Raw genomic sequence first — 18,109 nt, forward strand, 5'->3', positions numbered from 1 at the left:
TCAGGCCTCAAGATCATACCGGGCCTGGCCTAGAAGATTCAGCAGCAGCAACACTTCCTGGAAATGCTGGCAGACTCTATGGAATTCCTCAGCACCTGCCTAGACGCCACCACCATGACCAGTACTGCGGCCTCAGTGACTGCTCTAGCCATGCCTACTATATGCCTTCTGATACTGCCCAGGTATGCGGGAGATCCAAAGCAATACCATGGTTTCTTAAACCAGTGTTTTATGCCTTCACTCTCCAGCTGGTGCAGTTCTCCAGTGACACCATTATGACCACCTTCACCCTTTCCCTTCTTGATGGGAAGGCCTTGGCTTGGGCCTCCACCCTATGAGACCTACTTCAGGACCTGCAGCAAGTCTTCAAGGCCTTCAAGCATGTATTTGATGAGCCTGGTCGTTTGGCCACTGTTGGATCTGACCTTCTGCAACTTCGACAGGGCACCATACCCTTGATGGATTATGCCATCGAATTCTGTATCCTGGCCACTGAATTAAATTGGCAGGAGGACAGCCTTCGGAGTATCTTTTTTTTTTTAAGGACTATCCTCTTGAGTAAAGGACAAGCTAGCAGCGAGGGAGCTCCCGAGATGCTTGATGCCCTTATCGACTTAGCTGGGAGGATTGATCGTCATCTCCAGCAGCGGGCCTGGGAGTTGCAAACCCCATGACTGCACGTAATGCTCACTTTGTCATTTTTACTCCCCCTTGTCCTGGGTCCAGCGGCAGTACCCACATTGGTATGACTCCAGGAGCCCATGCAACTTGGACAGAGTTGCCTCATGCCCTAGGTCTGTGTTTCTACTGCACTGGGAAGGGGCACCTTCTGGCGCAATGTCCCATGAAGCAGGGAAAATAACGAGCCTAGGAGCCAGTGGGGAGACTATCTTAGGCTATACCACTCCTGCTCCCCAACTTATACTCCCCAACTTATACTCCCAGTGGTGATCACCACGGACAAGCACGAATTCTCCACCCTCGTGTTGGTAGATTCCGGTGCTGGCAGGAACTACTGACTGTTCCCAGGGACCTGCCATTAAGTATTTCTTCCATCTGTGGGGAACCTCTCCCTGGTCAGATCATGACAACAGCTCCACTGTGTCTCTGCACCGGCATTCTACATGTGGAAGAGAGAACCTTTATTGAAAGGGCAGTGTATGCCATCGTGTTGGGATTTCCCTGGTTGCAAGTCCATTCCCCTAGTTTTGACTGGGGAACCTTTCAGCTGACGAATTGAAGCCCTCGCTGTCATGCCTCATGCTTCCTCCAAGTCAGGCCTCCATCACCCATTCCACTAGCCTCAACATCTTTGGGACTGCAACTGCAGTACGCTGACTGTACAGATATTTTTTCCAAGAGGAGGGCAGAAACCTTACCAGAACATCGATCCTTCGATTGCACCATTAATCTAATACCAGGCACTACCCCACCATGGGGAAGGATGTACCCCTTATCTCTCTCAGAGACCAAGGCCATGTCCCAGTATATCCAGGAGGACCTTGATAAAGGGTTTATCCGACCCGCCACATCTCCAGCGGGGGCGGGATTCTTCATTGTGGTCAAAAAGGACTGGGGTCTGAATGCTATCACCAAGAAGGATTGCTACCCCTTGCCTCTTATTTCAGAACTTCTTGATCATCTTCAAGGAGCCAGAATATTTACAAAGTTGGTTCTGCAGGGGGCATACAACCTCATCTGAATCAAGCTGGGTGACGAATGGAAAACAGCATTCAACATGTGGGATGGCCATTACGAATATTTGGTAATGCCCTTAGACTTGTGCAACACCCCTGCGGTATTCCAAAATATGATGAATGAGATCTTCAAGTATCTCCTGTATGTTTGCGTGGTGATTTACCTCGACATTCTTGTTTTTTTTTTTTTCAAAGATCTCCAATCCCATCGCTGGGACGATCACAAAGTCCTTCATTGACTACAGGCCAATAAACTGTTTGCTAAATAGAAAAGTGCGTCTTTGAGGAGGAGTGCCTATCCTTCCTGGGGTTCATAATTTCTAACACCAGCTTCCACATGAATCCTGAGAAGGTAGCCTGTTTCCAGAGTTGGCCCCAACCTTCTGGTCTTCACCCCCTTACAGAGGTGCCTGGGGTTCACAAATTTCTATCGACAGTTCATCCCTAACCACTCTGAGTGCTGCACCCCTCACAGCTCTCACCAAGAAGGGGGAAAATCCCAAGGAATGGCCTCCTGAAGCGGTGTCTACCTTCCTCAAGTTAAAGCAGGCTTGCCTACAGGAACCATGTCTCTGCCACCCAGATCCTACGCATCCGTTGACGCCTCCTCCATGGGGGTTGGAGTCATGTTGGGTCAACACTCTGACACGGGGTCCTCCGCCCTTGCTCCTCTTTCTCCCATAAATTCTCTCCTGCCAAATGGAATTACAGCATTGGGGACAAGGAGTTATTAGCCATAGAGATGGCGCTTGAAGAGTGGTGACAATGGCTGGAGGGCGCAATACCACATCACAGTATATACTGACCATAAAAACTTGTAACATCTCCGCCATGCCCAGCGTTTGAACGCCCACCAAGCCTGGTGGTCCCTGTTTTTTACCTGCTTTGATTTTGTGGTGAGATATAGGCCGGTAACCAAGAACACTCGGGCTGACACCCTCTCTCGGTCCTTCGAGGCAGAAGACATCCCTGATCCTCCCGGCCACATTATCAATCCAGCGTGGATTATCTTGGCTACTACCAGGACTGTTCCTCTAGGAAAGACTGTTGTTCCATGCCGACACTGTCAGAAGGTTTTGGAATGGTCCCACGATTATCATGTCACAGGTCATCCTGGATGGGCCTGGACTCTCGCGCTGCTCCAGCAATATTACTGGTGAACCCAGATAAAGAGAGATGTCAGGGTCTATGTGGATTCTTGTCCAACATGAGCTCAGCAAAAATTTATGGTGGAACAACCTTGAGGGCTGTTACAGCCATTGCCTGCCCCCAAGGAATCCTGGACCCATCTGTCCACCGACTTTATAGTGGACCTCCCCCTCTCTAACAGCTGTTGTACTATCTGGGTCATCAACCATTTCTTTAAAATGGCTCACTTCATTGCTGTTCCAGGCCTCCCCTCTGCACCAGAACTGGCGGAGTTACCACCCACATATTTCACCTACGTGGCTTGCCTTGGCATGTCTCAGATCGAGGCGTCCAGTTTACGGCCAAATATTGGCATTCACTATGCCAGATGTTCAACATCGTGTTGGATTTTATTACAGCCTACCACCCGCCAACCAATGGTCAGGCAGAACGAACAAACCGCACACTTAAAACCTTCCTGAGGGCATTTGTCAACACTAGGACAACTGGGCCACCCTTCTCCCTTGGGCAGAGTTTTCCCATAATTCTCACATTAATGCTGCCACAGGATCCTCTCCATTTCTGTTTGTATATTGGAAACAGCCTGTCCCTCCACTACCACTTCCACTGTTTGTCTCTTCTCTAGCGGCTCAATTAACAGCACTTGAACTCCAGGAGCTGTGGGTCTGAACAGAGGCGATGATCTGGAGGGCCGTCCTAAGAGCAAAGAGGGCAACAGACATCCACCGGTGACTAGCCCCACAATTCAAGCCTGGAGATAAGGTCTGGTTAAGTATCCGCCATATCCGGCTCAAGGTACCCTCCATGAGACTTGCACCTTGCTGCATCAGGACTTTTCCTATTGTCCAACAAATAGGGCCAGTTATCTACCAATTATGTCTACCCACTTCATTGAAGATTCACATCGTATTCCGCGTTTCTCTCCCTCAAGCCCCTAGTTCTATCATAGCCAACCTGGAAGGTTCGAGAACCCCTGGAAGTATCTACCGATGAGGACCAGGTTTACCAAGTAAGGGAAGTACTGGACATTTGATGATGAAACAAGAGGTAGGAATGCTTGATCTCCTAAGAGGGGTACAACTCAGAAGAGAATACTTGGAAACCCTCCTCAAACATCATGGACAAGAACCTCCTAAAAGTATTCCATGCATCTGAGATGCATGGAATGGGACACCGGGCAGAGGAGAGACCGCCACTGCCAAAACATCCTCACAGCCCGAGATGCAGCAGGCAGCCGCGCAGGCCAGGCCGCACTGCGCTGAGGACGCTGCTCAGCTGAGTGAGCATCCCTAAGCGCACATGCGAGTCAGCCGTAATTAAAGGACCCGCAGTGGGAAATTCTCCGTGACGGTCTCCACTGACATCACTGGGCATCCCTATTTAAGGCTAGCTTGGACCAGCTTCAGCAACAGGTCTTAATCCCTGTGATTAGTTGGTTGCTTGTTCCGGTGACTCCTGGTTGCAGACTACCGGTTCCTGACTTTTTGCCCTTTGCCCTCTTGAATTGTCTCTTTGGCTTGGACCTTGGATTGTTCTTGTCCTGGATCGACTCTTGCCTGACCTCAGACTTCCTCTGGACTTTGCTAGTCTTCTGCTTACCCCGATCTCTGGTTTTTCTTCGAGTCTGCTGCTTGCCACGTGCCTGACCTCTGGTGCGTCTTCGACTCCACCTGCTGCCTATCCGACTTTGGCCTGTACTGACTGCTCTTCTTTCTGACATCCAGCCTTCGCTGGATCCTTCGCCAGCCAGAGGCCTGCATCTAAGTCCAGCCAGCCCTGGCACCCAAGGGCTCAACCTGCGGGGAACATGAGCTGGTATTGGTGAAGGTCCCGTTGGGCCTGTACTCCAGCTAGGTCTGCCTACTGATGACGAGGACCTGCAGGGATCCTCTCTGTAGGTAGCGCCAACCTAGTCTTGACCCAAGGGTCCATGCACGTAACACATATACAAAGGGTAGATGGAAAAGTAGTCCCAGGAGCGCAGCTTACAGACCTAGTTCCTCCCTATTTTGTGATAAAAGGGGATTTACTTTACAGAGTCACAAAGGGAAGTATGGAAGGGGAGGTGAATGAACAACTCCTGGTTCCCAAACTCTGTCAGCAGGTTATGCAGTTAGCACACAGTTACTTTCTAGGGGGTCACCTAGGGGAGGAAAAGAACCGGGAAAAGATACTGGCACAATTGTCTTGGCCAGGCTTTCATAAACAGATCCATTTGTATTGCTGGTCCTGCCCTACCTGCTACCTAAGCCTGCCGGAGTATGGGTGGCACCTCTTATACCAATGGCTATAATCAAGATCCCTTTTGAAAGGGTGGTCACGGATCTTATGGGGCCATTAGAGATTTTGATTGGAGGAAATAAGTACTTTCTTGTAATACTGGACTATGCCACATGATATCTGGAGACAGTGCCTCTATGGAATATGAAGATCTTAACAGTGGCAACTGCTCTAATGGAGGTCTTTTCACAACTTGGACTGCCCAAGAAGATTCTAATGGTTAAAGGTACCTCCTTTTGTCTCCAAGATCATGAAACAATTCTGCATCTTGCTCAAGGTAAAAACTCTGCGGATCTGTGTATCACCCGCAAACTGATGCTCAAACAAATATTGAGGAAATTTGTGTATGAAGATGGCAAGAACTGGGTCACGTTACTATGCTATGTGCAGTTCACAATCCATGAAGTACCACAGAGCTTGATAGGGTTTTCTCCATTTGAATTACTATATGTGAGGAGACTGAGAGGAATCTTGGACCTAGCTCGAGAGACCTGGGAAGACAAAGTGAACCCGGGCCAGAATCTCATTGACTACGTCCTCCAAGTGCAGGATTACCTAAAAATGGCTTGTTAGGCGGTCCACTTATGTCTGGAAAAGGCTCAGAGCTCCCAAGTCTGAATTTACAGTCGTTCCATAGTCCAAGGAGTATTCTAGCCGGGGAACTGCATCCTTGTCCTCCTCCCATCTTCAGAGAGCAAGCTTTTTAGCCCATTGACAAGGACTCTATGAAGTTTTGGAGAAAACAGGGCCTGTGGATTACAAAATTGCTCATCCAGATAAATGAAAGAGAACTCAAATCTACCATGTAAACCTCCTGAAGAAGTGAGGTGCACAAAAGTGCTGAGTGGTACAGGAAGGAGAGTTTGGTCCCGAGGTCGGACCTGAAGTGAACCAAACCCAGGTAACTTTCAGAGAGCAGCTGTCAGGTAACTGACTTAAAGCAGCTGGTAGAGAAAAACAAGGAGATCTTCTTGAACCTGCTCAGTCGTACCCACCTGGTGCAACATGATATCATTATGTCTCCTGGAGTTGTGGTACAACAATGACCCTATCAGATTCCTGAGGCCAGGTGTCGCATCATTGAGACAGAAGTGAAGGAGATGCTTGAGCTCTGGGTAATAGAGGAGTCACATAGTGATTTGTCCTCACCCATAATATTGATGTTGAAGCCAGATGGAAGCATAATGTTCTGTATTGACTTTAAAAAGGTCAGTGAGGTTTCCAAACTTGATGCCTGTCTGATGCCACAAGTGGATGAACTGATTGAGCATCTGGGATCGGCCCAGTCTACCCTCAATCTTACAAAAGGGTATTAGAAGGTGCCTTTCATGTCCTCAGTGAAAAAAGACTGCATTCTCGACACCTGGTGGACTTTTCCAGTTCACCTTTCTCCATTTTTGGCCTTTATGGCGCCCCTGCCATGTTCCAATGATTGGTTGACCACCTGCTCCACCCACATCAAGAGTAAGCAGCTTACTTGGATGGCATCATGGTTTACAGCCCAACTCCAATGCTAATCAGTCTGAATTAAGCAGGGCTAACAGCTAACCCTAAGAAGTGCTTGCTGGGAGGGCGAGGTCCAATATCTTCGCTACACCCTGGGGAAGGGCAAAGTCCATCCACAGACCAGGAAAATTGAGGCAATTACCCAGGTGCCAGTCCCACAAACAAAAGAAAAAGTGAGAGCATTCCTAGGCCTTATGGGATATTACAGAAGGCTTATTCCCAGCTCTTAGAGAAGGTGGAGTCCTTCTCAAGCCTGTTGGTAAAGAAAGCACCAGAGAAAGCCCAGTGGTCTAGGGAAGCAGAGAAGGCTTTCTAGGTCCTGAAATAGGTAATATGCTCTGAACCTGTCCTGATAAGCCAGACTTCAGTGAACCCTTCATTGTGCAGGCCAGTGCCTCAGAAATCAGCTTGGGAGCCATCTTAGTCTAAGAGAGGGATGGCCAAGAACATCCTGTGGCATACATTAGCTAGAAGCTGATGCCACGCGAGAAGTGCTACTCAGCAGTTGAGAAGGAGGCCTTGGCAGTCAAGTGGACTTTAGAGACCTTATGCTATTACCTGTTGGGATGGCAGTTCACACTCATAACAGACCACCAACCACTCCTATGGATGAATAGACACAAGAAGTCCAACATGAAGGTAATGAGATGGTTCCTGGCCCTACAGCCCTTCAACTGTAAGATTTGACATAGGGCAAGAAAGGAGAATTCCAGTGCAGATTTTCTGTCAAGAGACACTCATCCTGGCAAGGCTGAGCTGAGGGGGAGGGTATGTGAAGGCTTATACAGAAAATTCCCTCAGACTACCTTTAAAGGACTGGGCACAGCTGTCTCACTTAGTTCTTCTTAAGACTGAGATCCACAGGGAATCCTGGGTGAAGGGAGGAGCCTTTCACTAGAGTATAAGATCTCAGGTCCTAGAAGGATTAAATGGGCCCTGGAGAACAAAAAGAGACCCACTGTATGCTGCTACATTAAAAGTTTGAGAGGTTAAAGACCTGCTTTGTTTAGGATTGGGACTTGCCTGAAGTCAAGGCAAGCTGCCTGTTTGTTTTGCTGTGCACTTTTCTCAATTTCACTGTAAATAAACTGCACTTAAGTTTCAGCCAGAGTCTGCCTCTTTTTAACTATGGCAGTTCCCAAGCCGCTGCTGCTCAAGTAACCACAGGCTCACCCACCCGCTACCCTTCACAATGATATGAGTGTGTACTTACATGTGGAGGGGAGCGTATATGGATGGATTTGTGTGTGGGGATTAATGTTTTGCAGGGTTGTGTGTGTAAGAGGAGTTGCGGGATATGGGTTTCTCTTTTTAGGGGTATGGCTATGGGGGGTGTGGTTGCAGGGTATGGTTGAGGTAAGTGTGTATTTGTATAGTGGTGTGAATTGAGAAGCTGCATCATTTTATTTTTTTTGTCTCTGGGAGGTGTAGGGGTTTGTGGGTGTGCTGGGAGCAGATGTGTTTGTGTGTGAGAGATGTTGGGGAGTGCATCGGTATGGGGTGTAGGAATGTGTGGAGGCTGGTGTGTGGGTGAAAGCGGTGTGTGTGCATACACTTTGGAAGTACCTTTATGTGCCATCCTTTGTTGGTAGTCTCAGTTAATTTTCCTCGTCTTTATCTCTCTGTGTTCTGTGGAAGGGGAGGGGGGGAGGCACAGAGAATTAAGTGCTGGTCACTATTTTACAGTTCAATTAGCTTCTAATAGTTTTTCCATAGAAAGCAATGGAGATATTTTATAGAGTTTCTGATCTCTGAAAATACCTATCTGATGTTTCTGGTTTTCAAACTCATCCAAGATATTCACACTTTCTTCTTACATGACAAATTTGGTGAATTTTTATCTTTTTTTTTTTTTTTGTTACCTACAGAGAGAGGGACATTGATCCCTTTTTACACAATTCTTTCCAACATTCTTTATGTTGGAAGGCATAAGATGGAGTACCTTTCTCTCCAGAGAGGAGTCTGCTACTTTCCTCCTTTCCCCAGCTGAGGTAAAGCTGGAGGGGTTTGGAGGCCAAGGATTCAGAGAGCTCCCATCTTCCCTCTTAAAGAGCTCTCCTCCTAGGGATCCGGATAATCATTAAGCCGATGGTGTGGACTCAAATAATTTCCCAAAGCAGCACAACAGACAGACTCCCTCAGGAGTCATGCGTTGTCTTCCCCACCCCCCTTGCACCGTTCCGGTGCGTCTCACTGGCCGAGATACAGCTGCACAAATAGCATGAGCTGAGCCCTGGTGTGGTTTACTCATTCATGAGTGACGATGATGCATAAAAAGCCTTTCACGTTTTATGTCCAAGGAATGTGAAAGGGGTAGGAGACTGGGGTCCTGATGTTGCAGACGAGATGTATGCATTTCCCACGATGACCTAGGAAAAGATCTACAGCGTTTAAAAAAAAAAAAAAAAAAAAAAAGTTTTGATAGCTCTCTAAGCAGCTGTAGGGCTTTTGAACAAAGCGCTGTGTAATATCATAAAAGGGAAATAAGCATAGAAATCGAGTGCTTAAAGAGGATCTTTTTAATGGGAGCAGTTTCAGCTTAACACCAGATTGTGCAGTCTGTGTTTCGGAATTTAAACTCTTTGGGTTTGATTCCTCCCTGGTGGGTTTTGACCTCTGGGAGGCAATTACCAGCCAAATATCAGGTTTTCCTCGAGTATCTACTAAAAAGGGATATTTGGCATGTTTTCAAGCTGTCAAAAAATATTTGGAGCATGCGGAAGGTGGAGCCTGCTCGTATTCATTATCAGGGTTCCATTCTGCCTCTGCTCCTGTCCACAAATGTCAAATCAACTGCCTGGGTGCATGGCTTTTATTCACCTCCTAGATAGTCCTGTCTCAAATATATTTACTTCAGATCAGAGTAGGCGTGAGTGCAGCCAGCCTTGCTTTTGCTCATATAGCGTTCCTTATTTGCTGTAGGAAGAAATTTTTTAATTTTTAATTTTCTTTCCTTACTATGGAAATTTGCGGGAGTGAGCCCATGCTACACTATTTCCCTTAGAATGGAATTGGGAAAAAGAAATTCAGAAAAAATGTACAAAGAAATTCTGTTTGGAGCCTTTTCTCATTGCTTATAATACTATAGCTGCACATTGTGGGATTTGTGTGTTGAAAAGCAGTATTGACTTGTTATAAAAGTTAACTTTTGTAAGTGGATACTGTGCTATACATGGGGTCACCACTAGGTGGCACAATGGGAATGAACCTGGAAGTGAAGCAGGGGATTTCTATAGGAAGCTTGCAGAGCCAAGTTATTCTTGTAAATACTGGTGTTTTAATAGCAAAAGTTCCTGTTTCACTAAATGGCCTCCAGCCTCTATTGTGAGTGAACAGCCAATGCTCATGACAATACGTACTGCCCAAGCTTCTCAACCCATGACTCACACATGCTTCTCTCTCACAATTACTCTGACGAGTGTATGCTATCAGGATCTACTACATACGCCTGCCTACAGCCATCATTCTTTCGCAAAGAGGACCCCAAATGTTCAATAAGGGATAACGAGGCTTATGTATAGGGAAATGAGGCAGCTAATACATTCCACAGCTTAGAGCAGGGCAGGCCCAACATGCATCGTTAAATACCCGTTTTTACTCTCTCTTGCCTCCTGCACAGATTCTGCTTGCTCCAGTTTTGATCAGCAAATATTTTTTCTTGAGCAGCCTGCATAGCTATTTGTCTCAGCCTCCATTCTAGCTGTGAAAAGGGGGTCAATAAAACCCTTTAGTTATTTGATTACATATTTACATAGTAATTGCAAATAACTTGTTTACACATTGGGGTATTGCATGGGATTCCACGTGTGTCCGTTATCAAATATTCTGACATTTAAGTTATCTGAAGTTACTGAACATATCCTGCGTTAGCAAACAATTATTTCCTCCTTTTATACAATTTATCCAACAAAAATTTCATCTCACTAACTTGATGTGTTGTTATCCTAATAATGGTGGTAATCAGGTGACCTAGATAAGATTTTACCCCATTGTTTCTACCAGGCCTGTGTATTAAATGCACACTGAAACTGGATGGGTCAGGGCTGGCCCGCTGTCCTGTAGCTTCAAAGCCCACTGATGCTCCTTGTGCCCTTGGACAAGTCGCTTCACCCTCCGTTATCTCTGGTACAAACTTAGGGCTGTATTTACTAAGCATTTTTTCCAGAGACACAAAATGGGAGAAAACCTTTAGTAAATCACCCCAACCCCTGACTGTAAGGCCTCTGGGCAGGGAACTACCTTCTGTACCTGAATTGTAACTTGCCTTGAGCTCTAATTTGGAAAGGGGAGTAATTTAAATCTAAAGCCTCAAACAAGTGCTCTACATTACCATGCGGAAGGTCTCCGAGTCAGATCTTTTGCCCCCAGGTTGGCTGGGGCTAGGGATGCTATGGAGGCAATGTGGTCATTGCTAAAGAGTGACATCTAGTGGTTGGATTCGGGACCCATGATTACAATGTTCTGGAAGGAGCCTTGGTACATGGTCCCTGGCCCAGCATCGTCATTGTAATGATCAAAGTAATATTGGGGGTGGGGAGTCAAGAATATTAACTAGGGGAAAAATCCCTGGATAGTTATGAATAAAGGCTCTAGGGAAGGCACAAAGGAGCAGGAGGCAACTGCCAGGTCCAAAAAAAAAAACAAACCAAAAGAAAATTGGGAGGAGTCTGATATTAGCGCACATTTGTTTAACTGGACAAGATACTTTCCCAACCATTCAACACATCTTCAGTACAACCCATTAGTTAATTATATTACCATTAGTTAATGTGTTGTATTGAAGATGTGTTGAACGGTTGGTGACACAACTTGTCTGATTGCGTATTTGTGGTACACTCTCTTGATATTCAGTTTCTGGCATTTTTTGGCATGCAGTAGGGATGTGCTGAGGGGCAGGGCTGGATTTTTAAGATTTTGGCACCCATAGACAAGAGTGCCTTGGTGGCAACCATTTGAAGCTCAGCCGGCACATGGCCTTAAAGAGAGCAGAGGCAGGCTTCTCTTTGGCTTCTCTTTGGCCTGGATATTTGGCACCTTGAAAATCTGGCACTCTAGGTAGTTGCCTGTCTAAATCCAGGTCTTCCGAGGGGTGCCTGCACTGCATGGTGTCATTGCCACGATCTCTCCCTCCCTCCCACAGACAGGAGGAGAGTAGAGAGTCTTTTCTGTGTTTGTTTCCTCCTCTTCTGGGTTCATTCTAAACTCTGACCCACGTAGGACCTGTGGTTTCGCCTTACCTGCCGGTTCTGCATCTTCAGATTCACCTTCAGCCTACCTCTTGGTGGCTCCTCCTCCACCAATATCCCATTATCGATTTAACATGATCCAAGGGCTCTGTTGGGGGCCCTCTTCTCTCTTTGCACTCATTCGCTTGGTGCTCTGATCTCCTACCACAACTTTTAATGCCATCTTTATGCCGATGACTCTCATCTCTGTTTCTCAATGCACCAGAACTTTCACCTGGAATCCAGTCTCCGATCTCGCCTTGTTTATCTGATCTAGCTGCCTGGATGTCCCACCACCACCTTAAATGTAATTGTGGCAGTGGGGTAAAGTCTCTACGTACCTTTTATGCATATACTTTATCCCAGATTTTCAAAGCAAACTTATGCACGTGAGTTTGCTTTGAAGATTTGTGTAGTAAGTGTTGTGGTATCTGCACAAAGTTACACCTGCTCTGTTGAGGACGTAACTTGGGTGAATGAACTTAACGTGTATACTTTGTAAAACTGAAAAGCAGGTTCATAAGCTCTGACTCTACCCCTCTCCCCTCCCTCCCCCCCAACAGTTCGCATAAAAATGGACACAAAACTGAGTTAAACGCATAATTTCACACACACTGAGCCCGGGTCAATTTTAGGATAACTATTTATGTGCATGAAACCATGTTATATGCACTTAAATAGTTATGAGAATAAGGACCAGCCATGGCCAAAACTGAACTCTCTATTTAGACACAAACTCATTTCCCCACCCCACCCCCCATTTTTCTTTCTCTCTGGATAAAACTGTCATCTGTCTTGTTCTCCTTTGCCTGCAGCTTTGCGGTCATCTTTAACGCTTCCCTTTCCTTCTCTGCTCACGTCTAAAACATTGCCAAAATGTGTCATTTCTTTCTGTATCGTCTCACCAGAATCCTGCATTTTTATTTCTAGTCAGACCACCAAAAGCCCTTGTCCTCTCTCTCATCACCTCCTGTTTTGGACTACTGCAACCTCCTCCTCACAGGTCTGCTGCTGAACCGTCCTCCTTCGCTACGGTTTATTCAGAATTCAGCTGTGCCATTAAGACCAGGTAGGTTATCCCTCTTCTCACAACCCCTACGTTTGTTTCCCATCTGCTTCTGCGTTCAGCTCAAACTGCTTCTCACCAACAAGTGTATTCACCCTGCGGCTCCACACTACCTCTCCTGTAGATCCCTCCTCATGACTTCCGTTCATCAGGCAAGCTGATCCTCTCTGTGCCCTTCCTCGTGCCTGGAACAGCCTTCCCGAGTTGATGCAACTTTCTCCATCTCTACCCTTATTCAAGTTGAGTTTTCTTTTAAACCCAAAACCCCCTGCTTCTTCCCGATTTTGGCCCTCACACGTTAAACATGTTTTACTTTAATAGTTAAGTGAGTACTGGAAAACTATTTGACTTGTCTGTATGTCTCAGCTATGGTAGAATGTAAGTTGCATGAAGAAGAGACAATCTTTTGTGTGTTTGCACAGTGCTATGTACACCTCCTTAGTGATTTAGAAACATTAAACAGTAGTAGTAGTAGTAGATTGAACTGGCAGAGGAGGAGGCAGATGCAGGTGAGAAGAACTGCTCTCTCCCTGCCTTTGAAGGAGGGAGAGGGAGAACATGGATCATGCCAGCCGGCGCATGAGATGTAAACCCGTCTCTGACCCACATGATTATACACAGAGGTTGCTTGCTGATTGGCTCTTGTTAAAGTGAGCACAGGTCTTTAAGCGAGTGCATTCTTTCCGTGTAATTATGTTTTCAGAGTTTCCCATGCTGCTAATGGGTCACTTAAGCCTATGAGAAAATAAGAAGTGCCAGAATGCTGTCTAACAATGGTCAGCCTGGGACCCTGGGAAGTTCCCGGCAGATCCTAATGGGAAGATCTCTTCCCTGTTGTTCACTCCCAGGACCATTGTTATGCTGAAAAGTGCTCGGCAGGTGATCGGGGGGGGGGGGGGGGGGGGGTGTGTGAAAGGGGTTGCTTCAGCCCATAATGTGGCTGTACAGGAGTGTTTGCAGGAACTTATTTCTGCTGCCATCGTTACAACGGTGGCCTGGCATGCAGGAACCTGTGTGGCCCACCCCTGTCAATAGCCCTAGTAAGAGGTGGTGATCCCCATGTCCATTATTGTTAATGGACATGTCCCCCAGAATCTTACCCAAAGATTCTTTTAAACCCAACTATACTATGACCCTTGACCACATTCTCCAGCAACAAACTCCAAGTCTTAATTGTGCGTTGACTGAAAAATGCCGCCTTTAAATTTGTTTAAAATCTGCTACCAGTTAGTTTCAGGGAGTGTCCCCTAGACTTTGCACTATTTGAAATGATAAATACGATTCCCTATTTACCTGTTCCACACCAGTCAGGATTTTATAAATCTCTGGCACATGCCCTCTGTTACCTCTTCTCCAAGCAGAAGAGCCCTAACCTGTTCAGTTTTTTTTTTCATAAAGAGCTTGGGGGAACATTGATCCAATCCCCGTCAAAACATAGTTCCCCTCCCCCTCCCAGGCGGAACCCTCTTCAGTCATATTCCGTTGATGCAGGGCCAGATTTACATCTCGCACACCTCTAGACGCAGGATTATCAGTGGCTTCCCCCCAGGTTGGCTGGCGGGAGGGAGAGGCGATCACATTAGAGGGGTGCCCATGGACCTCTGCACAATGCAGACACCCTTAAGCAGATGCCTCCTGTTCCTAAGAGGAAACCTGGCCATGCACGGTCCCCTGGCCCACTGTGGGTTCTCTGAAACTCCCTCAAGCCTTCCCACTGTGATCCTCTTCCCCACCACCATCAGAAGGAATGCCTAGTTCCAGCTCTTCATCTGACTCTGAAATGGCAGCGCTTAGCACCGTTTCACACTTCCATCTGTGCTTGTGAGAGAGAGGTGTTCACCGCCATTTCAGCATTAGATGAAGACCTAGAAGGAAGTAAGAAGCACTCTTGCTGATGTAAGAGGTCATTTTGAAGGGAATCATAAAGGGGGAGTGTCCTTTTTAAGAATCTGTACAGGGACAGGGGTAATTTTAAAGGAGATTAGGATAGAAGATGGGATAACTTTGGTGCAGTGTGTTTTTGTTGAGGGGAGACGTGATGGGGTTGTTGAAGATGCTGGCTTCCCTCAGTTAGCATGGCGTGGATGTGCTAGCAGCTAACAGTTGACTACAGCCCTGGACTAGCAGCTAATTTTAGGGCACTGCTAAATTTAGCTCCTGATGATATGGGTTAATAGCCTTACTACTCATTACCATGTTATTACCAGGCTATTTATCTGTTTAGTTTATACAGGTGCAATAAGCTTTACCACAGGCTCGCTCTGGCCCAAGAGTGTGCGTTTTTCTCAATGATAGGGACTTAATTTGCAAGGGTTTTAGTGCACACAGTAAATGGATTTTACTATGCACAGCTCTAATGCATCAACATCTCAGTTTATTGAACAAAGAGATTGTGTTTCTTTTTGCATTAAGTTGCCCACAATTCTCAAGTGCACACAGTTTGTTCTTTTTGTACTGTTTATTTACTCTATCCTTGATACTGATACACTTTGGCATCTGAGGAGTATCTTGTAGTGATTTGCTTTGCAAGCACTGGGATGATCTTTTTATATATTCTTTTAATTCTGTATATGAAGCCTCTCCTATTAGCCTGAGCACATAAGGTTTAATCTGTACAGTTAGTGGCTTTTGCGGCACATGTTGGAATTTTTACCAGGGCACCAGGATTAATATTTCTGCTCTTGCAAAAAGTGCCAGGAAGGTCGTGTGTCCACAGATTAGGCAGTAACTTGGATTAGCATCTCAGCCAAACAATGGTTTCTCTCCATAACATATTAATACCATGTAACAACTGATGGTCCCATCAAAGACCATAGTGCATTCTACTGAGCTTTAAACATCATACCTACAGGCACCCAGTATCCTTCAAAGCGCGGTCACAAGTAACCTGACTTACTTCTGTTTGGATTTATTTTATCTACAACTGGCTGAAATTCACTCTACAGCTTTTCTGCACTTTTATATCCTGAGCCTGTAATGAACAGTAGATTTATTAGAAGCAACAAAAACTTGAAGGATAAGATGTACTCAAGGGGTTTTCTCATTTTGTGTATATAGAAAAATTGCTTAGAACATCTGGCTCTATCTGTTTTTAATATTACAAAGGAAATTTCATTAATTTTTGTGCAAACCCCTTTCACTTGTTTATGTAAATCAACATTCCATGGTAAAGCAGCTTCCATTAAAAAAAAAAAAAAGTAAATGATTTCCCTGGTATTTTTCATCACGGTTGCGTGCCAATTTAATAAAAGATGCGGGAGAGCCGGCACTCCGAGTTGAGCGATCGCTCTCCCAACGCATGCCCAGGCACCTCTCCTGGGCGAGCGATTCTGTATTTAAAATAGGCCGGGCACTAATAAGGAAGTGCTAGGGACAACAGCGTGTCCCTGGCGCCTCCTTATTAGTGGAAGCGGCGGCTGTCAGCGGGTCCGACAACCAACGCTTAATTTTACTGGTGCCTGTTGTTGAACCCGCTGACAGCCGTGGTTTGGAAAACTGACACTGGCAAAATTGAGCTTCTGGGCAGGTTTTTATTTTATTTATTTATTTATTTTGTATTTTTGGTGCCTCCGAGTTTAATATCACTATGATATTAAGTCAGAGGGTGTACAGAAAAGCAGTTTTTTTTTTCTGCTTTTCTGTACACTTTTCCCGGTGCTTTCAAAGTTAACGCCTGCCCTTTCAGTATTCTGGGCGAATAATAGGCTCATCAACATGCATTTGCAGCATGTTTTCCACGTGCTATTAAGGGAGTGATAGCGCGTCAAAAACGTGTGTCCCAAACGGGTGTTAAATGGTGTGCTCGGCCGAGTGTGCCGTACTGTATTGGCCTGTTTGCTGTCCCAGAAAGTGAGTGCGACTGTGGAAGTGATCTATGTAGAAGTTCCCCTCTATACAGCTTGACCTGTTTGTTAGCATATCTAGGCAGACTTGAAGCTGATATTTGACAGTCTTGCTGTTAGGTGATGGGGCTAGTGGGAGCTTTACATGGCAGCAGCTGCCTGAATCTAGAGGAGAAAACTCCCTCCCACTTTCAGGAAGGAATTCAGAAGCTAAATCTGTCCATTGTCCTGCTGGCAGGAGCAAATAGAACCAACCAGGTGTTTTCTTGGCTCCTGCCACATTAATACCAACAGGAGGGATATTTCAAGGAGGAATATGATTGCACTCAAGATTTATTTATTTTTTATATTTTTTTATTTAAAAGTGTTTGTATACCGTCTTTACAAACAGTGTTTAATCAAAACGGTTTACATAACTAAATAAAAAACAAATGTAAATAAAGATTTAAATTTAAAAGAACATAAAGATTATCAAATTATAAAAGCTCAAAATTACAAAAATATATAATAAAAATAAAAATCTAAAACAATGAATAGTTTACATAAAAAATAAATCAATATATAATAATGTTGTGCCCTGTGTGATGGAGAAGTAGTTATGTTATTTAGTGTGTGATATATGGAAAGCAGATTGAAATAAATGTGTTTTTAGGGATTTTTTGAAGTGTTTGGAGTTGGATATGGATCTTAAAGAGTCTGGTAATGCGTTCCATAAGATTGGTCCAATGACAGAGAATGATCTTTTTCTGGTGATGTCAAGAAGGGCCTGTCGTGGTGATGGGATGTCTAAGAGGTTTTTGTCCAGTGATCTTAGATGTCTGGTGGGTTTGTAAATCCGGAGAATGGAACATAAGGTAATTGAATTAGGAGTGTAAATGAGAGAGTGTATAATGGACAGGATCTTGAATTGTATTCTGTAGTTAATTGGTAACCAATGTAATGATTGAAGTATCGGAGTGATGTGATTTTTTATGGAAGAGTTTGTTAAGATACGTGCTGCTGCGTTTTGGATCAGTTGAAGTGAGTGAAGTGTGTTATCTGGGAGACCTATATAAAGAGAATTACAGTAGTCAAGCCCCGAAAAGATGAGTGATTGAAGTATAGTCCGAAAATCGTGAAAGAAAAGTAGAGAAAGATTTGGTTTATTGCCAGTATTTTCTGTTTTTTTTTTGTTTTTTGTTTTCTCCCGCGCACACTCTGGAGTAAGCATTGCAATGATCTGCCTCGGCTGAGACAACAGGAGGCAGCACTTTCATTTACTCCCATTCAGGGTGATCCAGTACAGAGCGGTAGGAAGAGCTGCGTTAGTGCCTACGGCACCCGCGGTTACCGCTCGCACAGTGC

The 18,109-nt window shown here is 45.4% G+C and overlaps 1 protein-coding gene across 9 annotated transcripts in view; it reads left to right on the forward strand.

The window, feature by feature from the left end:
- The window catches only part of ADA2 (adenosine deaminase 2), a 113,623-nt gene that overhangs the window by 10,388 nt on the left and 85,126 nt on the right, over positions 1 to 18,109 (forward strand). For 4 of the 9 annotated variants that reach the window (XM_029599851.1, XM_029599855.1, XM_029599858.1 and 1 more), the window contains exon 2: positions 12,788 to 12,926. The exons of 4 other annotated variants lie outside the window; for them this stretch is intronic. The gene's annotated coding sequence lies outside the window, so the exon portion shown is untranslated. Of the gene's footprint in view, positions 1 to 12,787; positions 12,927 to 13,047; positions 13,163 to 18,109 lie in introns of all 9 variants that reach the window. One more of the 9 variants, XM_029599854.1, reaches the window with a different exon arrangement.

This window comes from Rhinatrema bivittatum, chromosome 4 (assembly GCF_901001135.1).
Source record: "Rhinatrema bivittatum chromosome 4, aRhiBiv1.1, whole genome shotgun sequence".
In the NCBI taxonomy this organism is placed as follows: domain Eukaryota; kingdom Metazoa; phylum Chordata; class Amphibia; order Gymnophiona; family Rhinatrematidae; genus Rhinatrema; species Rhinatrema bivittatum.